At 40.9% G+C, this 23,057-nt stretch overlaps 1 protein-coding gene across 1 annotated transcript in view; it reads right to left on the reverse strand.

The window, feature by feature from the left end:
* Window positions 1-19,308, reverse strand: part of MTM1 (myotubularin 1) — a 103,297-nt gene extending 83,989 nt beyond the window's left edge. Inside the window, exon 1 of the mRNA XM_036740066.1 lies at window positions 18,950-19,308. The gene's annotated coding sequence lies outside the window, so the exon portion shown is untranslated. The remainder of the gene's footprint in view (window positions 1-18,949) is intronic.
* Window positions 19,309-23,057: the final 3,749 nt, after the last annotated feature.

Consider the following 23,057-nt stretch of genomic DNA (forward strand, 5'->3'; position numbering starts at 1 on the left):
CACCTTGAAGGCAGAGGTTCCAGCAATATTTTGGTAAGCACCACAACCTCCAGCAATAGGAAGAGAAGTACTAGCTGACTTAAAATAAAATACTTCTCACATGTAAAGTGTTTTAGAAACCTTGAAGTACTCACTAGATCAGGGGTTGGGAAATTTACAGCGCTCTCTCCCCCTTTTGGTGGGTGCCTGTTTTCATAGCGCCAATGAGCTAAGAATGGTTTTTACATCTTGAAATAAAGTTTTATTGTATTTTAAAATATAAAAACCATTCACAGTTTGTAGGCCATATAAAAACAGGTGGAGGGCTGGATTTGGCTTACTGACCTCCTCTGTACTATAAAAATGCTACTTCTTACTATTATTATCACTTGAAAGATCCACGGTTTCATCATTATAAAGAAGCCTTCCACCATTTCGGATGGTAGCTCCTAAACACTTAGTAGAAAGTTTCTTGAGTTGCTGTGGCTGAAAACAAAAATCTCTTCACAGCCAACTTCCCGGTGATGAGCTTTTCCAAACTTAACTTGGCTGGTCCTCAGATGCCAGACACACAATCCATCAGCAGGCCTGTACTCAAAGCCTTTCAAGTTTGAGAGAACCTGGCAGAGCTTAAGCAATACCGATATTATCTTTGGGAATTTTAAAAAATACTTGTCTTTGAATAATATTTAGTGCTAACAAGATTATCAACAAGTAAAGGGTTAAAAGAACAATCATTTTCAAAAATAATTATAAGGACAACTTAACTCTGTATTGTCAACAAGCCACCTACAGTAGAAGAGCCATTTTTTCCCATTAGTTTCCAAACCGTTCTGGGCTGTTAGGGGAAAGGGCAGCATGTCCCGCCACAGTTTGTCACTATCCTATTAAAGCAGCTCCAGCCTCGAATTGAATTTGTTGGTTCCCATCCACCTAATGCCAACTTCCCTCTTACCTGACAATGGAATGAATAGTGGCTAGTGCCCCCAAGGGCACCACTAAGCATAAAGCATAGTTCAATAACTATTTGCTGACAATGTTTCACCTTATCGGACGTGGCATTAGCACCAAAAAGTTGATTGTGTATAGGTACTTAAAAATAAACTAATTAGCTATTCGGTAACATCAGGATTATTGCACACCAAATACCTAAAGGGATTATGTGTACATGTGTGTTTTTTAAGCAAAGCCTGATTTTACAGGGAAAGAATATGTTTGTTTTAAAGACTATTCTCCACTAACAAAAATGCAAGTAAATCTGGCATTGTTTCAGAAATGCCTAAAAGTAAAATGTTTATATGTCACTTACCTAAGGACAAATTGATTTGAATTAATGTTTTGAGCAAATATGAAAGCTGGCTGGAAGGATCAAAAATATTTTCTTAAAGTGAAGACAGAAATTAGAAATCTCAAAAAGGCAATTAGATGAGTTAACAGATGTTTTCAAAAGTGCAACTAACTAAAGCTCAAATCCATATCCAGAAATAGTAATAAGGTGACGGTGACAATTAAAAAATTCTCAATAGTTTCATTTCACATTGTTTAAGAATGGTTTTATTTAGTTTGAGTCCTAAATATTGGGGAATAATTGATTAAAATACTGTTAGGTCCAAAAAAAGTTTCACAAACTATCACAGAGAAACTGATAAATACTTTTGAAAGAGCCAAATGTGGCAAATTGTGCTGTGTGTGTGTGTATGTGTGTGTTTAATTTATGGCAAGAAAGCATTAATATAGTTTGACTATATATGGAAGGGTAATGTGAAAGTCTCCTGTTTATGTTAAATAAGTTTCACAGTAGGGCTAAACAACATGAAACAAAGACAACTCAGAGGGATGATTATAATAGTATTGAAAGAAGTATTTTCTGATCTGAAGACTTTTAAAACTAAGAAGAAAAATAAGAAAAATAAAAGCAAATACTAAGACATTTACCATTATTCTTCAACACAGATGACATGCATATCAAGCAAAAAATAAAGTTCTCAAACAAGAGAAATCCGATGAGTAGAGAAACAATTTCACATGAAAAAGATATCTACGAATTTTAGGGCCACTACCATTTCAGCATTATCATCAAAATCATAACTTATCTGTTTTATATGTTGTATCTACCAATGGAATATAAACTCCTTAAGGAGATTTTTAAAGGGAAAACAAGTTACATTGGTACTTAAAAAGCAATCACTCTCTCTCAGGGTCCATAGGAGGCATACTATGAAAAAAGTGATGCTAATTCAAGTAGTTGATTTAAATGTGTGTGTTTCCAAGTGCTCTCTCATTGGTTATGTACAGGAAGGCTCAAAAACTAGTAGGTGAAATACACAGACACAGGACAAAAGGCCCTTTGTCTCAGTCAGTTTGACTGAGACAACACTGTCCTGCCAGACAGAAAGATTTCAGGCTGCGTTCCAGGACCAACAACACTAAGAGTAGAAACCACCTACAAAGCATGATTTAAGGCTGCCAAAAACCCAAACTATCCCATAATTTTCCCTTCACTATCCTTCCCCAGCTCCGTACTGCTCTCTCTCCTACCTGGTCAGGTTCTACTCTTTAAATCACTCATATGTTCAAATCGCATGAATTTCAATTTCAGCTTTCAAGGAGCCAAGTGGACCCAGACATTTGGCCACATAGGATTTTTGGAGGTTGGACCCTACTGGCCTATTAGTTCATGTGTGGCAGCTAATTAGGTAAAATGTTTTGCTAAAATCTCATGCAGGCCAGACTCAGAAGACGAGGTCCCCCATGATTTAGAGTTGGAAGGGACTTCAGAGGTCATCTAGTCCAACCCCCTCATTTTATAGATAAAGAAACTGAGGGTCAGGGAGAGATCTGCAGTAGCAGGATATGAATCCCTGTCCTCTGACTCCAAATGCAGTGCTTGGCCTAGATGCTCTCTAAAGTCTCTTGTAGCTCTAAAAATCAGTAATTCCAGAATTTGTTTCTCATCCTCTTTCCTACTCCCCAATTCTTAAACCTCTCTCAAAAAAGTATAGATTGTAAAAAATGAGACTAGGACTATGACTGGACTAGAACTCTACAATCCCACCTCACTGTGAAATCATCATTCGTCCCATGCCGTCCCTGTCCCTGAGTATCTAATGCCCATTGTCCACTTTTGCCATCGCACTTTGGCTGAAGAACATGGCTGGAGCAAGTTACAAAATTCTGATCTCTGGGCCCGCCACAGATTCCTGCTAGCATCCCTCTCCGCACCGCACTTGTGAGACTCCTCCTGCCATATTCTTTTCTGTTCTAGGTGTCAAGTTCTAGAACATGACAAAGCAGGATGTGTCTAAAGAAGGGATTTTAGTGAAGGATCTGGAAGGCATGAGCAATGACCGAAGGGACCAGTGAGGTGTAACATGAACATGAGAGGATTTAGAAGGGATGAGATTCCAACATATATGAAAGAAGAATACTGCTCTGTGTAGCTCCAACTAACAAAACTAGGATCGATGGGTAGAAATTACAGGGAGACAAACTTCAGCCCAACGCAAGGAAGAACTTTCTGAGAAACAGACCATTTCAAAAACAGAGGGCCAGTGAGCTCTCAGGCCTTGGAAATGGCCACTTGTCAGGCCTGGGAGTGAGGGCATTTGCACAGCAGTTGTACTAGATGACCTCTGGGGTCTCTTCCAATCTTCTGAGACTATGAAGCTAATCCATCAGGCTCAATACTCAGGAAACCACGAGGGCATAAATGTAAGTGGCATTTATACAGCACTTTAAAGTTCACAAAGCACTTCACATATATGATCTTATTTGAGCCTCATGACAACCCTGAGGGATAGGTGCTACAGGTATGAATAGCTCCATTTTACTGAAGGTGAAACCATGGCTCAGAAAGGTTAAGTGACTTGTCTCAGATCACACAGATCCAAAGGGTCAGCAGCAGAATTTGAACCCTAGTCTTTCCAACTCCACATCTAGCACTCCAGCTACCACACCAGAGACCTCCAAAGTAGTGACCTAGCATGACCCCAAGTGGAGGGTGGGAAGAGGGATCCCATCCCACCTCATCCACAAAGATGGGACTTGCCTCCAACACTACTACACCTATTCTTTACACATTATCTCTTAACACTTCCCTAAGTCTGGCCCTTCCCTATACTGTGTAGGCTCCTAACCTTCCCCCTTCTGCCCTTGGGCTTTTGCTATTAGGGTAATTATAAAGTTCAATACCACCAGTCATCCATAGTAACAGCTACACAGATGCCATTGGGAAAATCATAATGATGATCTTCCCCTACCTCCTGCCCCCAGATCACCTGGTGGCTATGGCTGTGGCCTCACCTAACTGGTCTCCATGTCAAGTCTCTCCCCACACTCCTCCATCCCCTACCCATAAGTCCCTATCACCTCTAGGATCAAATATAGACTCTTCCATTTGGCATTTAAAGCACTTTACCTGGCTCCAAACTGCCTTTCCAGCCTTATTAGTAGTTACTATTCTCCTTCCCATATTCTATGGTCCCCACCTCCACAGCAACCACAGCTACTGAAGACCAAGAAAGGAAGTCCTTGGGTGGGGAGTGTGGAGAGGGGGAAGAAGGGAACAAGCATTTATCAAGTACCTACTATGTGCCAAGCACTATTCTGAGCACTTCATAAATATTATCTCATTTGATCCCCATAACAATCCTGGAAGGTAGGTGCTATTACTATCCTCAATTTACAGTTGAAGAAACTGAGGCAGGCAGAAGTTAAGTGACTTGCCCAGAGTCACATGGCCAGTGTCTGCATCTAGATTTGAATTTAGGAGTCTTCTTGACTCCAGGCCCAACATTCTATCCACTGCACCACCAAGCCGCCTTGGCAATGCCAAATGGTTCAACATCAGAAACAGATATTATTTTATCAGTGGAAATGACATTAAGGAAGGTACATTAGCACCTGCTTTGCCACAGCACCTAAGGACCAAGGCATTTTCTATTTGTCTTACAGGTGAAACCACCCATAAGTGTTATCTCTTCCATTAGAATGTGAGGTCTTTAACAGCAGGGATGGTCTCTGCTGTTCTGGGAAGGGGAGACAGCGTATCCAGAGCAAGGGTGAGGGTCTGGGATAGAACTGAACAACAAGGAGATTAGAGATCTTTGTAGTAGCAGTTTTAGAAGGAATGAGGCGAAGGAAATTCAAAGTTCTTGAACATGGAAGTGGAACTTTTATGGGTGACAGCAAGATCAAGGCTATGATCATCCCTGTGCATAGCTGAGGCAGAGTAGAAGAAGGAGTCGTAGGAGTTAAACAGATTGAGAAACTGGGAAATTAAGGGGACTTGGGGGAACGTCAACATGATCCCTTAGATGAAGAAAGGAGTTAGAGGAAATAGAAAGACTATGAACCAAGCACTAAACTCATTGAAAAAGGAAGGAGAATGTCCTGAAGTCAGTCATTAATAGTAATTAATAATAATAAATACCGGAACCTGGATTAGGAAACTATATTAAGGTATGTTGTTATCCATTAGGCAGAACCATGTTAAGAAAAAAGGATGAATGTATATTGAAAACTTAATGCTCAGTTGAAATCAGAAGCCATTCACTCCTGCTTGTTGTTGCTGGATTGCTCAGTGACACACAAAGAAATAGGACTCCTGCTGAAAAGTTGTTACAGTAGCGACTTATGAACTATCACTTGATTGCTGTATCTTAAGAATAATTCATCTGTTTGGCTACATCGACCACATTTGACAATCAATTGTTAACAATTATTTACAATGTTACCCCAAGGGCATAAGGATTTAAAAACCGCACCATATTCAATCACATTGTTTTCAGTACAAAATATCATTAATAATTTGATATAGTTAGAACCAAACTATTTCTGTACCGTTAGTAAAACACTTTTGTATTAGTGAAATAAACATGTTTAAAAATATTGTTTTTAATCTTCATCTCATTCTTTTCAATTTCTATTTTTGTGCATATTTCATAATGTTAGTTACACATGTGTATTATTTATAAGTTATATGTTAACTTATCCATTATAAGTTATAAGTAGTACTATACTGATATGTTATTAATGTGTACTAATATTATGCCTCTGTTGTGGAATCGTGTTCAAAAGTTTTTTACTAATGGGGTGCTAGGGTAAAAATATTTGAAGAACCCTGCACCATGCCAAACTTTGCTGCCTCTGTATCCAGAGACACGATACACTGTTGGGTTCAGCTGAACAAAGCTATCTCCTTATTACATGCAACACGTAATGCTGAGATCAACCTGTATGATCTCAAGAAGGACCAGAGAAAAGTCAGAAGAATAAACAAGGCGCCCAAGGCAACAGTCCCACCAGCAGAAAGAAAACCAGTACCAATCTCAAGTACAAGAACTTCCTAATGTGAGTGAAAGGATCTCTCAGCAGGCATGAAGCAGTAAGCTCTTAAATGCAGAACCAAGGCTTCTTCACACTGGTGCTATATTAAGGGAGAGGGCTGGATCTGCCCACTACCCTGATTTTCCCATGCTCACAGTACCACTGTTCAAGGAACTTGCACAACAAGAATGAGAAACAGAAAAGTGAACCAATGGTCACCTGTCCAAGTCAAAGAAGCAATAAAACAGCCTGGTAATACTGCCCACGATTGAAGTATTGGTGAAGGGTCTGGGTGTGCCTTAACAGCAAAAAGATTCAAATCTTGCCTCTGAGACTTACTAGTTGTATGTCCCTAGGCAAGTCACAATAGCTTGGAGCCTCAGCTTCCTTATCTGCAAAATGGAGATAATAAAGCATCTAAGATTGTGAGAATCAAATGAGATAATGGATGTACTTTGCAACCCTTGTCAAATATGGGAGACTGCTAAGTCCCTCGTATTCATCTAAGACTACCAATTCTGAAAGGGGTATAGCAAACCAGGAAACAAGCCAGCTACCCTAGTCTTCTAGCCCATCCCTCAGGTAGAACATAAGCTCTCAAAGGACAAGAATGGTTTTTCCTTTTGTCCACGTATCTCAAGCACTGACCATAGTACTTGTACATAACAATAAATACTGGAGATCATCTAGTCCACTATCCTAATTTATAGATTAGAAGGCTAAGGACCAGGAAGGTCCAGTAGTTTGCCCAAGGTCACAAAAGCTTGTTGGACTGGAATTCTCCCCTATAGAGGGCGCTGTATCAAACATCCAGAAACCCAGAAATAGCCCCATTTACCATCCCTGGCTACTGAGATGGAAACAGCAGTGAAAGCCTGTGAATAATCCTGAGTTTTAAAAAAAGATGGGACACTTTAACCCATGCTCACTTTTAGGGAAAAAAACACCACACTCCAAAAGACTTCTCTAATTTGAGATAGCCCTATACATATACCCACCCTAGCAATGGAACCAAAAGAAGAGACAAAAAATCTCCTAATTTACCTTTGGCCTACAGCAGCAGATACATCAGTAGCCTAAAGGTATGGTAAATTCTGCTGAGGACAAACTTAGCCGATTGCTACTGACCAGCGGGGAGGCAGAACATCCATATAGAAAGCTCTGGATAATTCACTTCAGCAAGTATTTACCGTGTCTCTACTATGCCTAAAGCCCAAGGTAACCTGGTAGAATGCCAGAGGGTTGGTGTTTTGGAAACTAAGACATTAAGTTACAAATTTAAAGCGGTAAAGGCTCTCTACCAGGTTGAAATTATCAAATGATGATGACTGCCACCCCCACCCCCATTCCAACCCTTCCCCTCAATTTACAATAAACACCCTGTTCTCAATGGAACACGGAAATGATCGCTGATACAGGGGAGTGTGAGATGAGTGCTAGGAAGACATCTCAATAAAGTAGGATTAAAAATGCAAAGAAATATCACTCTTAAATAGAAAGTCAGAGGCAGCAACACCTGATTTGGCCCATGACCATGTCCAGTTTGGGGAGGGGAGGGAAGGGGAGTATTTCTTTCTAGGCACTGAACTAAGAACCATGCAATAAATACAGAGAAGTTTATAGGAAAAGTCAATCAAGCCTCAATGATTTTCAAAAGTTGTAAGAAGACTGGTTATCTTTGAATTGAGTTGGTAAACATCAAATGGCATACACAATTTTGTAGAAAAATTGGTACTTGGTTTTGTATGCAAACGGGATCATGAACAGAGAAGCTCAGAAATAAAGGACCACGTAAAAAAGACTGTAGCAAAATTTAGGATTCATTTATGTTAAAACTCCCCAAAAACAGAGACATGGAGAGAGCTTTTATTAATAGGACTAAAAGCCTAAAACTAAAGCCAAGAGCTAGCAATACTGGCAATGGTGGAACAATGGGAGCTTCTCCAATACAAGCAGGGATAAATCAAGGATGCCCTTTCTTCCCACTATTATTTGATTTATATATTATATTTATACTAATATTGTGATATAATATTAATATATTATATTTATATTATATATATTGATTTGATATATTATTCTAAAATGCTAGCCAGATCACACCTATCAGACTGATGAAGAGGGCAAAAAAGCTGTTGAACATGACAATACCGGAAAAGCTATAGGAAAACAGGTACCTCGTTGCACTGCTGGTGAAGCTGTATTGGTTCAGCCCTTCTGGAAAGCAATTTGGAATTATGCTCCCGAAGTCACTAACCTGCATATACCTTTTGACCCAGAAATAACAATACTAGGTCTATATTCCAAAGAGATCAAAGAAAGAAGGAAAAGGAGCCATATGTACAAAAATATTGTAGTTCTGGAATCTAAAGGGGTGTCCATCAATTGGGGAATGGCTGACCAAATCATGGCATATAAATGTAAGGAAATACTATTTTGCTATAACAAATGATGCAAGAAATGTTTTTAGAGAAACCTAGGAAGACGTATGAATAGATGCAGAGTTCAGCAAGCATAATTAGGAAAACAATTTATACAATAACAACAACGTTGTAAAGGCAAGCAACTTTGAAAGACTAAGAAATCTGATCAATGAAATAACCAACCATGATTCAAGAAGCATGCTATCCACCTCCTGACAGAAAGGGGATAGACTTCATACGAAGAATGAGACCTACACTTTGGGACATGGCTAATTCAAGAACTTGTTTTGCTTAACTATGAGTATTTGTGTTACAAGGGTTTGGATTTTTCTTTTTCTTTTTCCAGTTGGGGAGAGTTGCGATTGAGAGAAAACAAATGCTTGTTAATTGAAAAATAAGGAGTTTTAAAAAATGCTAGCCTGAGCAATCATGAAAGAGGAGAAAATTGGAGGTATGGACAGCAGCAATCAGGAGACAAAATTATCTCTATTAGTATATGGTTTACTTAGAAAACCCCAGCGACTCAGTGAAGAAAATAAATAAGATTAATGGCTTCAGTAAAGTAGCAGGATACAGAATAAAGTCACAAGAATCACTGATATTTCTATGTAGGAGTAACAAAAACCTAGAGGAAATGCTAAGAGAAATAGCATTCAAAATAACTGCAAAATGCTTAAGATAATCTAAGAGCTAACTTATTAAGACAGAGACAGTCTGGCAAAGTGGGTAGAGACTAGTCTTATGATTCAGGGTAACCTCTCAGTGGCCCAAGCTTGATCAATTATGGACCTACCGATCACTCACAGGACAGGAAATTTCTACAAAGGGAGTTCCTTGCACTGATGAAATCACATGTCTGGACAAAAAAGCCCTACCAGAAAACAGGATAAATGGAAGAATGATAACATTTATTGAAGTGCTTATTATGTGTTAGGGACTGTACTAAGGACTTATATAAATTAAACTATAAAACACTCTTTTTAGAATAAAGACTTACACAACTGGAGATATTCAGTGCTCATGATTGGGTCTTGCCAATATAATAAAAATGTTGATACTGCCTAAATTAATTTATAGATTTAGTGCCATACCAAACTACCAAAGGGTTACTTTGTAGAACTAGACAAAATAACATTTCACGGAACAAAAGGTCTTTAAGTTCAAGGGGAATAATTTTTAGAAATGGGAACAAAAGGAGCGCAGCATGACCAAACCTCAAACTATATTTTGAAGCAGTAACCATCAAAAAAGCTTTGGTCTTAGTTAAAAACATAAACCAGAAAAGTAGATTGGTGGAACAGACTAGGAAAACAAGAACCAGAAGGAATAAAAAACAATAGCCCAGTGTCTGATAAATACAAGAACATAAATTATCAAGGGAAGGACAACAATTGTTGGGAAAACCAGGAAGCAGTTTGACAGATTAGCATCTTCTGCTACATCCCCCAATAATCTCTGAACAGATATGCAACCTGAATATAAAAAGATATATCATTTTTTAAAACATAAAAAAATACATTTCACAGCCACAGTCAGGGGAAGAGTTCTTAACCATACAAAGGATGGAGATGATCAGCCAAAATAGACAATTTCAATTATATAACATTAAAATTTCTTGCACAAACAAAATCAATGCAGACAGAATAAGAGGAGAAACCATTAGATGGAGGAAAAATCTTTGTATCACATATCTGATATAAGTCTGATATATAATATATATAGGAAACTGACATAAGTATTAAAGACCAAAAGTCATTCCCCAAGAGATGATTGGTAATGAAACATAACTCTTTTCTCTCAGCAGAAATGCAGGAGAATAAAGGCTACAAGGGGTAAAATGTTTGCAGACAAAGTCAGATGCCCAACATATCAGTTGTTTATATTTAACTTTTGCTTTTCTTTGTTACAAAGGAGTCAAGACTTAGGTTAGGGGTTAGGTAAACTTTTTTTTACATCAGAAATTACTGATATATAAACAAAAGGCATGAATAAAACCTATTTTTAAAAAAAGAATTAGAAAAAGGGACAGAGATGGGGAGAAACAATTACCTAAGAATTACCAAAAGAATCAAAGGCCCCATTATTGTTTTGATATTTTTGATGAATTTTTGAGAAAGTCACCTCAGATTTAGAAATAATTTGAATCTAGTTTTTGAAACCCTTTGTTCGTGAAAATTTCCTGTTTCTGGTCATTTATGAATCTATTAGGGCTGTAATCACATGCTCTTTCAGTGACATATTTGAGACAGCATCTTGCTAGACTTCCCTCTTTCATTTCTGTTCAAAAACCATTTGAAAAATGCTTATAGTCTGAATCATTTCACCAAGTTTTAAAAAGGCGATATTTACTTTAAAGCACTTTTAAGTGGGGAGGAGGAAGGAACGAAGAAGGTACTACATAGATATACCTATTTTGTTGTGTGTTTTTTTTTAAGCCAACAACAATGCCCTTTTGTTAGCACTCTAAAGTCATTCTGGACAAGCTGAGCACTCTGGAACTCAATTACGATTTTCAAAATCCCCATGAATAAACTGGCATCCTTCAAGGTAAACTTCTGACAGTCCCCCAAAACACATACATGGTGGCTCAGCTCAGATGACAGTCTCCAAGCATAAAGTTGTCAATGACCTCCTAATTGCCAAATCTGTTGGCCTTTTTCAGTCCCCATCATTCTTGACCTCTCTGCTGCATTTGACACTGTTCAGCACCCTTTTCTCTTGGATACTCTCTTCTCTGGATTTTTCTACTCTCTTCCTGTCTATCCTTTCCTCAGTTTCCTTGGTCGGTTCATTATCTATGTCACGCCCCTAACTGGGAGTTCTCTAAGACTTTGTCCTGGGCCCTCTTCTCTCTTTACATTCTCCCCCATCTCCAACTGCTTATTGGCCATTTCCAATGGGACATCCTGAAGATACGTCAAACTCAAAGTACCCAAAACAGAACTCACTGTCTTTCCCCACAACCCTAGGCCTCTTCTCCACTTCCCTATTTTTGCTGAAATTCTGTCAGCCTCACAGGTTCATAACCTCAAGTCTTTGCTCTCATCTAACATATCCAATCAGTTGCCAGATCTCACCATTTCTACTTCCACATTATCTCACATATCTGACTTCTTTCTCTTTATCTATCACCTTAGTCCAGGCCCTCCCAACCTCTCTTAGATTTCTGCAACCTTCTCATTGGTCTTCCTGCCTCAAGTCTCTCCACACTCCAGTCTATCCTCACAAAGCGGCTAAAAAGTGATCTTCCTTAAGACATAAAACCTTTCTGGATTCTCCCTTCCAATAACGTATATTTCACTACTTTGAATTGATTAGCATTCTCTTTATCTTTATTCTCTCTATACTTACATATGTACTTGTCTCCCCTCCTAGACTGTAAGCTCCTTGGGAGTAGGGATTATTTTATCACTTTCATTTTTAACCCTAGTGCCTGACACAGAGTGGGCCCTTAATAGATGCTTGCTGATTGATAAACCCTGATAAGAAAAGCAATCTTTAGCATGATAGCTTGGAAAAAGTACAAGAATTGTTATAAGATCATCTGAGCCTGGATCCCAGTTCTACTACTTATGACATATGTGACCTCCCTGGTCCTCAGCTTTCTTATCTTTGAAATTGTAGGCTTGGCTTCCATGGTCTCTAAGGTCCTCCTCAGCCTAAAATGCTACAATCCTTGCTCCAAAAAAGATCTGTGTCTAATTTAGAGTTAGTTTACAATAGCAGTGTCAAACTGAAATAGAAACAGGTGCATAAAACCCTACATAAGATTCCCCGAGGGCTGTGTATTGACTTAGAAAACCACATATTAACGTTATCTATGTTCTACTGTATTTTTAGTTCATTAAATACTTCCCAATTACATTTTCATCAGGTTCAGACCACAAAGAGCACTAGAGAGTGTTGCAGGTTGCAATCGGGTGTTTGACATTTCTGGTTTACGAGATAACAGACTTGAACCAGACAGATTTTTGTGAAGGCACTAAAGCAAACATGGCTTAAAGACTGTTTAGATATTTTTAAAACTGTTACTTTCTTAACATATGAATAAGTTAATAAAATTGATGAAATGTATGGGATGTAATCAGTTATGTGTGTGAAACTAGGAATCTAAAGAAATCCTTTGGTTGGGGTAGATTTCCATTCCAATTTGGCTATTTGCCAAAACCCAACAACAGCACCAATAATCCCAGACAGCAAACCATTTGATACAGTATGTGAGGCATGCACGAATGTTAAATAATAAGACTGATCTTTTAGAAAAAGTCTCTTTCAAAGGATCCATTATTTCACTGATGTAGATATTCTACTCGACTGGTAGAAATCATACCCTATCCATGCCTTCTCATCTTCCTTGATTCTAGTCCATGTCTCTGTAAATCTTACAAAAAGGAAAACTTCATCTCAACAGAGGCCTTCCTATGGGTTCACAGGCTTATAGACAACAACTGGAAGGCCCTTAGAAGTCTAGATCAACCTTTTCATTTTACAAATGAAGAAATTGAGACCCAGAGAGGCTAAGTGACTTATTCAAGGGCACAAGGCACTAAGTGGGAGATCTGGGATTTGAACCTAGGTCCTCTGACTCCAAGTCCCATGCCCTTTCCATTGTACCATGGACTGACTCTCAAAACCTCCCCCTCTTCCAGACTTCCCTCTTAATGTCAGGGGCATCACTATCCTTCTTATTAGACAGTTTAATTACTTCAGTGTCATCTATTCTCCTCACTTGCCAATTCCTGTTTCTCTCCAGCATCTCTTGCATCCATCCCCTTCTCTGTCCTTCTGTTATGCTTCCACCAATTGGGCTCCCTCCCTCTAATGGCCATCCAACTCTTTGATAATGTTTTTTATGCTATTCTCTATAGCACACATCCAAATGATCTTTGTTCTTTTTAAATAGTCACCATAAGATTACTTGTTCTAATGCTCTGCTATGGCTCAAAAATATCTCTGTAACTCCTCAGAGTCTATGAGGTAGGACACAATCTCTTGAATATCCACAGCAGTGGCAAATCTTTACCCCCTGACAGTGGATTTGGTTTTTGATAAAACCCAAAAGTCAGAGTCAACACGGTATAGTGGAAAAGATGCAGCATTTGGAGTCAGAGGATATGGGTTCAAATTCCAGCTCTGTCACTTATCTGTGTGGCTTTGGATAAGTTATTTAACTTTCCCAGTCCTCAGTTTCCTTATCTGTAAAATGAAGATGTTGAACTAGAAGATTTCTCAGGTCCCTTCCAACTCTAAATGTGACCTTAAGATCATCGGGAGCCAAGACTGGTGAACAAAGTATGTGTTCAATCTCAGCAAAATAATTTGGGGTCAACTACTTTCCTTGTGTGGCTCAAACTGGTTCTGAAAGCAGTCCCCAAAATGGTAGCATAACTGGGCAAAGTGTAAAGGGAATCTGTGATTTTGTTAGTGTGGAAACTTCATCTGCTGAAACAGAGCGGGAATTCTCTGTGACTTACAGACTTAAAGAGTTGTCTGAGGCACTAGAGGTTAACTGACAGCTAGTGTGTGCTGTTGAATGGAGCCAGAGAAAGTCTTGCAGCTGTGCTGACTAGATCCACTACAAATTTGTGTTATCTAATCTCAACTGAGCGCTTGCTGCAGCAAGGAACCTTTTATTTCTCCCTAACTGATTTTCTGGGCAGCTAGGTGATGCTGCAGTGGACAGAATGCTGTGCCTGGAATCAGGAAGACCCAAGTTCAAATCCAGCCTCAGACGCTTACTAGCTGTATGACCTTGGGCAAATCACTTCACCCGGTTTGCTTCAGTTTCATCATTTATAAGAGGGCTGTCCAAAATGCGGCCACCTACAAACATAGAAATTTACATGAATGCTTTAGTAAACGAAGCTGAGCTACCGAAGAGATCTCACTAAAATGGCAAATTAAAATATACTGTCTATTGTTTCAATAAAAACCTAAGGTTGGACAGCCCTGATCTATAAAATGAGCTGGAGAAAGAAATGGCAAACCACTTCAGGATCTCTATCAAGAACACCCCAAATGGCGGTCACAGAGACTTGGGACACAACTGAAACAACTCAACAACAAAGTGATTTTCCATCACACTCTCCACACATGCATTTCCAACCTTCCCTTCATTCCTCAAGCCTCCAGCAATATCCTTCCTGACATGCCCTTAGCTAGGCTCTTGCTTCAAATTTTCCTAAAAAAAATTGAGACTCCCTAGCAAAAACTCCCTCTTCTCCCCTTCTCCTCACAACCTCCTGAGACACTATGATGTCCTCCTCTACCCCAGTCTCAACGAGGTGGTCCTTCTCACTAAGGTCAACTCTACATTCACCCTTGATTCCATCCCCTCTACTTGTCATTCCCCCTCTCTAATATGAAAGCTTTCCCTATTTATTGGTTCCTTCCTCATGGCCTACAAACATATTCTTCTCCCTCATCCTCAAAAAGTCCTCACTAGATCCCCTCCTATCATCTTGTATTTCTACTCTTTTTCTCAGCTAACCTCCCTGAAAAAGCAGTATAGACATGTCGCCTCTACTTCCTTTCACTTTCTTGGCTCCCTGCAATCTGGCTTCTAATTTCATCATTTCACCCAAACTGCTCTCTCCAAAGTTACCAATGATCTGGCCAAATCCAATGGTCTTTTCTCAGTTCTGATCCTCCCTGATCTCTCTTCAACCTCCAGACCTCTTCTAGATGGTCTCTTTTCTCTAGGCTTTTGGGAGACATCACTATATCCAGCCCTACTTAATCCCTCTCCAAAGTTACCAATGATCTGGCCAAATCCAATGGCCTTTTCTCAGTTCTGATCCTCCCTGATCTCTCTTCAACCTCCAGACCTCTTCTAGATGGTCTCTTTTCTCTCGGTTTTTGGGAGACATCACTATATCCAGCCTTACTTAATCTCTCTCCAAAGTTCCAAGCCTGTGCCACCAATTTCCTCCTAAACCTTTCCAACTGGATATCCTATAGGCATCTCCAATTCAATAAGTATAAGACAAAACTCATGATCTACCCTTCTTCCAGACTTCCCTATGAATGTCAAAGGTACCACCACCCTTGTCACCCGGTTTTATAACATCAGTGTCATCCTCACCCCTCACTCTCCCCATATGCAGTCATTCACCAAATCTTGTTCCTCAGCTACAACTTCTCCTGAATCCAGCCCCTCTTCACTCACATAACCACTACCTAAGTCAGGCCCTCATCTTACCTAGACCAGGGCTTCTTAAACTTTTTCCGCTCACGACCCCTTCAGTGCTTCTTAAACTGTGGGTCAAGACCAGTTAAGAAGCGCTGGCTAGACGAGTGCAATAGCTTTCTTTGGTGCCTCCCTGCCCCAAACATCTCCCCACTCTAATCCATCTTCCCTATATTTGATATGATTTTCCAAAAGCATGTCAAACCTCACCCCCTCAATAAACTCCAGTGGCTCCCTATTGTTTCTAGAATCAAATATAAACTCCTCTGCTTGACCTTTAAAGAGCTGTACAACCCAGCCTTAGCTCCTTCCTACCTTTATAGTTCATTTCCCTCCCTTTGCTCTTTGATTCAGCCATTCTAACCTACTTGCTGTTCTGCACACAACACAACATCTCTCATCTCCACACCTTTATATTGCTGTCTCTCACACCTAGACTTCACTCCTTCCTCACCACCAGGCACCTTCTGGTTTTCTTTAAGACTCAGTTCAAGCACCACCTTCTTCATGAGGCCTTTCCCAACCCCTCTAAAACTACCTTGTATTTGTTTTGTATCTATTCTGTATGTGTGTATACATGTGTATGTGCACATATATATGTACGTATATGTAACAATGTATATGCTGTTGTTCAGTTGTTTCAGTCTTGTCTGACTTTTCGTGAGCCCATTTGGTGTTTTCTTAGCAGAGATCCTGGAGTGGTTTGCCATTTCCTGCTCCAGCTCATTTTACAGAGAAAGAAACAGAGGCAAACAAGGTGAAGTGACTTGCCCGGAGTCACACAGCTAGTATGTCTAAGACCGGATTTGAACTCAGGTTTTCTTGACTCCAGGCCCAGAGCTCTATCCACTGGGCCACCGAGCTGTCCCATGTACGTGTATATATGTGTGTGTATATGTGCGTGTGTATAAATGGATGTCTGGGTGTATGTATGTATGTCTGTTCCTTGAAGGCAGGGACTATTTCACTTTTGTCTTTGTATTTCCAGTAAGTAGGATTGTTCTTTCAGCATTAGGGCCTGGATCCAAATACTCCTGACTCCAAGACTGGCCCTTTATCCACTAAGCTATAGTGATTCTCAACACATTCATACAGAAACAAAAAAAGGCAATGGGAACTGAGGCTGCATCAGGGAAGGCATAGTAATCCAAGCCTAGGAAGGTGATAGTCCCACCACATCTAGAGCACTGTATTCAGTTAGAGGTAGCACATTTTTGAATGCCGGAGAACATCCAGAAACGGGTAACAAGAATAGTGAAGGGCCTCAAGAGCCTTCTACATAAGAACTAGTTGAAGAAACAACAGATATTTAGCCTGGAATGCTTAGGGGGAACAAGAGAGCTGTCCTATGGAAGGATAGGACCAATTTTTCTTTTCTTGACCAACGAGGGCAGAAGCAGGAGCAAGGGGTGAAAATTTGCAGTTAGATTCAAGAACGACGCATAAGGAGAAACTTCCTAACAATCAGAAACTATCCAAAAATGGAACGTGCCGACTGGAAATGTCCCCTCACTGAAGGTCTTCAAACAAAAGCTAGATGACCAATTATTGAGGATGTCATGTTAATTTTGGACAAAATGTTATTTAATGTCCCTTCCAACTTTGGATCGTTCTAATCATGTTTGCTTAGGGCTATATTAAAATAGTTTGGATTTCCTGAGCACACAGCAAATTAAAGACAAGCAATCCAGATTATCCCTGTTATTGTATACTTCTGGCTGCAAATCAAAGTCTAACTGGAGTAAGGAGGGGTAGAAGAAAGCAATCATTCTTAAAGTTCTCTCTCAAATCTCTCCTTAGCGATTTCAATGACAATTCATTCTCTCAAAGTATGGGAGAAGCTCACACTTACTCAAAAGCTGTTCTCTTATCTGTAGGTAGGTTAAGTGCAAGTTTCCCAGTTTTTAAGTAGGAGAAAAGTGTTTCTCCATATGGATTTGAAATATTTTAACTTCTAGAGGAGAAGTGACGGGCTCTTTGTGTATCATTTGGCAAAATATGTATGCTCAATAAACATTACAGGATCGCAGAATTTAGAGCTAGAAGGGCCCTTCGAGATCATTTAGTCTAAGACCCCTCATTTTACATTTGAAGAAACTGGGACTCACATAGGGAATTAAATAGTAAAGCCAGGATTCCAAAGAAGGTCTTTGGATTATAAATCCAAGGTTTCTTTCCAGGCCATCATATAATGAGCATCTTCAAAAGGAAATTAGAATGAACCTTAAACATTTTTCAATGGGGACATTAAAGGAGAGGACAAACAACAGTAACCAATGTCTAGTTTCCCTATTTAGACCACTTAGGAGTTTGTGGAATCCCAGAGACAACTTTCTCTAAAATCTTGCCTAAACATTAAAGCCTTTCCACAAAATGAAAAAGTGGTTTCCCTTTCCATCTTCCTTACCCATCCATGACACAGATACCCAAAATTAAATGGGTCTGAGCAGAAAAGCGACAGGTTAGAGAAGTTGTGCTGATCCCCATACCAATGTAAACTGATTCTGACAATGACTGATCAAGAGATCTATAAACCACAAGTCAAGAAAGATGCAGTCCTCTCCTTCCACCCTTACCTACACCCTGTCATGTCTTACTCCTCTGAGCTCTATATATGCCCTTCTTTCCCTTTTCTGGGGACACTGGCTAGGAGGAAAGCTGGACAGGTGGAGAGAGGGTAAGAGGAGGGGGGTTACAGGAGCTCGAAGGAAGGGGAGGAGGGAGGAAGAGAAGGAGGAAAAGATGGGAAAGAGGAGAATGAGGAAAAGAAATGGGAGAAAGGGGGAAAGTAAAAGAAGGGAGAAAGTGGGAAAACGAAGGAAAGAAGGAGGGAAATAATTATGGAAACGGAGAAAAAGAAATAGGGAAAAGGGGGAAAGAAATGGAGAAAAGGAGGGAGGGGGGCAACAGGAGGAAGGGAGGAGAAGAAGAGAGAAGGAAGGTTAAGAGGAGTGAAAGAAGGGGCGAAGCACGTGGGCGCCCAGCGATCCCGCTCACCCCCGGCCTGGGCCTGACAGCGAGCGTTCTGCACCTTGGCGTTAGGCTGCCCGTGCGTGTGTCCGGCCGATCGTCGGTGGGTCCCGAAAGGGGCAGGTGGGGCCTGTTGGCAGGGAGGCCGAGGAGTCAGGCTGAGGAAGCTCTGGGATCCGCTGCCGCCTCCTCCTTCAACTCCACAGAAAGGAGTGTCCTCGCCTCCCGGGCTGGAGCCAAGGCTGCCCCAGCTGCCTGACGCACCTCGGTCCCGGCCACCGCCACCACTGCTGTTGCCAAGGCTGCTCAGCGCCAGGGGCAGCACTCCGCCCCCTCAGGACCCCCTTCCCTTTCCTCCTCCCTTTCCCCACCCAGCCAGCCTTCCTCCCCTCCCCTCCCTCTCCTCTCTTCTCCTCCCACGGGCTCTTGAGGGGGGCCCTGTCACGTGATCAACAAGGGGGCCCCTCCCCCTTGTGGAGGGGGGAGGTAGGTGGGAGGGCGGGGGCGGGTGCTGGGTGGACCAGAATCAAGGGGACAGGAAAGGGTCTCCTCCTTGCCCCGGTCTCTTTCTCTTACGTGATTGGCTGGGAAAATTGCCCCGACGCCTGCTGGGAAATCTCTTCAGCCTTGGAGGGCCGGGGAAGCCCTAAGGGCTACTGGGAGTTGTAGTGTACAATGTAGCCAGATGGGGTAACTTCACTTTCTCAACTGCACTAGAGGGAGAACGGGGTCTGTTGGGAAATGTAGTTCAGAACGCTGGGATTGCCTTGAGATTGTGTCTCTTTTTGTTCCAAAGGGGAAAACCCACAAAAGCAAATTTCCTCTAGGGTCTTTGCGGCAAATGACCTTCCAGTCCGTTTAATTTGGGAAGAAGAGGGTAGAAGATGTATGAAGGTGAGATAGAGAAAAAAAAAAGGTCACTGCCTATGGGCACAATGATTCTATAGGTTACCCACTTGTTAAGGTTTTTTTCATGGTTAGAGGTAACTCTCTTGAGAGGTAGAGGGCAGCAATGCACCAGAACAGTGCCCCCTTTAGTTTTGTTTAAGTTGTGAGCAAATGCCTATTCTGAGTGACTTCCAGACTATGGACTTTAATTGTACTCGAGTAGAGTTGCAGTCCAATAAAATGTACTAGAATTAACCTGACCCACTGAATGATATGCAGATAGTGTTACCTTTACACAGCCAAGTTGTTATGTCTTCCTCTTATGTGTCTTAGTTCCTCTGTCATTTCACTACCATACAATGTCTGAACTGGAAGGGGTCTTAGTCCAACTGAGAAGCAGAATGAGGAAGTAGTTTGCTTAAAGTCATATGGCTAGTTAGTCATTGATGTAGTTATGCCTTCAGCTCTCTCCTTCCCCAGGCCATAGTTCTTCCCACTACACTGCACTAAAATCCCACCATGATAATATGACAGTTGATAATAGGGCATGGCCAGCCAGATTTGAAGTCAAGAAGACCTGGATTCAAGTCCTAACACAGACACATACTAGCTGTGTAATCCTGGGGGAAGAACTTTAACCTTTCTCCACAATATCTTTGGAGGCGGGGGAAGACAGAGGAAGGGAGGGCAGTGAAAGTGGGTAGAAAGCAAGGGGCAGAATAAGGGAAAATGCCACCTATTCTACTTCCACACCAAGCTTGGACACACAACTACTATCTACAACCAGTCCTGTTGATATGCCAGACATGAACTCTTGAAAAGAGGTGGAGTAGCGGTCAGTGGAGCAGGACTGATGCTGGGTAAAATGGCTCCCATGTTAATTTTAGTTTATTTCTTCTGGATTGAGACCAAACCATGGGTGGTCACAAATGGCATTTACCCAAGGGGTGAGGTTAATAATCCCCATTTCTGGAAGCCCTTATGAGTATTACAGTATGGACAGCAATGAGACAGAATTGGCAAAGATGGACTTAGTGGGGAGGGCAATATATCCATCCATCCATCCATCCATCCATCCATCCAACCACCAATAAACATTAAGTGCCTATGAAGTCCAAGTAAGCAGAAGTCTGGAGGCTTTGTTAGAAGTCTAGACTGGTCAAAACAGCACAGGCTGTTGGGGAATCCAAGCACAGAAATAGGGGTCAGGGACTACAGACTCAGACCTCATAGGAGAGCATTGGGCAAGATATAATCTAAATCGGGGGATTTATTCTGTGAAGTTTGGATTCAGTCAAAGGTCTGCACTTGATGACCTAGAGGGCCACATGTGGCCTCAAGGCTACAGGTTCCCCACCCCTGGTCTAAATGGTCAGTCAAGAGTCAGGGGAAAATTAGCAAAGCAACACACTGGAATCTGACTCTTGATCCTAGAACTGGGACTGGTTGCCCTCTGCTCTGGTTTTAACAGGCCTTGAAGAGCGTCTGTGGCTAGCAGAGGGCAAAGTCCTCTGGTAAGCAGCTGTTGTACTTATGTTACTAAAGGATGAAGAAGAGAGGCTCTTCTCTCTTCGATGCCTAGAAAGGTATGTTGTAGCATCCTCTTGGATTCAGAGTGGCGAGTCAAGTTATATAAATAGAGTTCCTATTTTGGGAATGCTGAATAAATCTTAGATGGTATGTCAAATGCGATCATGGAGAGAACTTTGTTCGATGATCCTTTGCATATCTATATCAAGGGAGGTTTAGAATAAGAACACATGTTCACCTAAGGTATTCCTCCATGTCATGGAAGTTGTCCTTCATGGAGTCCAAACAAGAGAAATTCCCTACCGTTGATCAGGCCCTTCAGATGCTACTGTTTGGATTATGTTAAACCCTAGAACATTACAGGGCTTGCTCAGTGAAATTGATGGACTAGCCATCAATACTGGGGAAAAAATGTTTTTTTTGAAAATTTTAAAATGCATTTCAAACTGAAATATGAAATGAGAAAAGAAAAAAAATACACATTGCCATGTATACAGTGGACCATAAGAAAGGATTTAATATAAAAATAATGGGAAAAATTAACGAAGAAGGATAAATGCCCAGATTATAATTTACAGTTAGACAGTGTGCTGAGCGATCGGCACTCTCTCCTAGATGATTGCAATAGTTTCTCACCTGATTTCCTTGTTCCAGGCTCTTGCCTCTCATAATGTCTTCCACACAGCTATCAAACTTGCTGTCCTAAGACATGGGTCTGACTATGCCAAATCCCTGATCAGGAGTCTTCTTCAGAGGCCTACGGCTTCTCAGATAAACAAAAAACTCTATGGCCTTGCCTCTACAATCTGGCTCCAACCTACCTTTCCAGTCATATTTCAGATTAGGGGAAGGAAAGGGACTAAGTATTTATATAGTGCATATTATGTGCCAAGGCACTGTGCTAAGCACTTTACAAACATTCCTTTAATCCTCACAACAACCCTAGGAAGTAGGTTATGTTATTATCCCTGTTGTATAGTTGAGGAAACTGAGGCAAACAGATGGGAAGTGATTTGCCCAAGGTCACAGAATTCAGAGTCACACAGTTGGAGGTCATATTTGAACTCGGATCTTCCTAACTCCAGGTCAAAGCCATTGCTCATAAACACTCCCTGACGTGTTTACTTCTCAAGTCAGCCAGAAGACACAATTAGTTCAAAGCAAATGTATTTACTGAAATAACATAGTAAAAAAATTTGCAAGAGAACATCCCCTCCACAAACCTAGGGAACATTCTTCCCAAAGTACACATTACAAAACCTGATAACTCCTGTTGGAAGCAACACCTGGAAATTCTTATCGGAACAACTGAAAACCAGAGGAGGAGGAACCTGATTGTGCCTGGGAATTTACCTTGCATGTGGGGAGCCAGTCTCAGGGATGGACAGCATATACACTTATCTAGGTTTCCTAGGTGAGGCCTATGAAGCCAAGCCATTGGGAAAAAGTGAATGAAACCTCCAAATTATGCTGGGCCTTTCATGTTATAGAGTTTCCAATGTAAGGGTTTCAGTAGATAATGAGAGATAGAAGGTTAACTACATGTGCTGAAATTTCCCTGTTCTGGTATTTCCTTTATGGCTGAAGAGGTAATAAAGTTAATGCATATTTTTGAACACTGAGTTAGCTGGTTACCAAAACTACGTGGGATTAGTGACTTCAGTGATCTTCTGGGCATTAGCAAATCCCATGAGGCATTTTGGACTGAAATGTGGTTAATTGTCAAAAGAGTTTTAAGTCTGTTTGGTGGA

The sequence above is a fragment of the Trichosurus vulpecula genome, chromosome X, assembly GCF_011100635.1.
Source record: "Trichosurus vulpecula isolate mTriVul1 chromosome X, mTriVul1.pri, whole genome shotgun sequence".
Taxonomy (NCBI): domain Eukaryota; kingdom Metazoa; phylum Chordata; class Mammalia; order Diprotodontia; family Phalangeridae; genus Trichosurus; species Trichosurus vulpecula.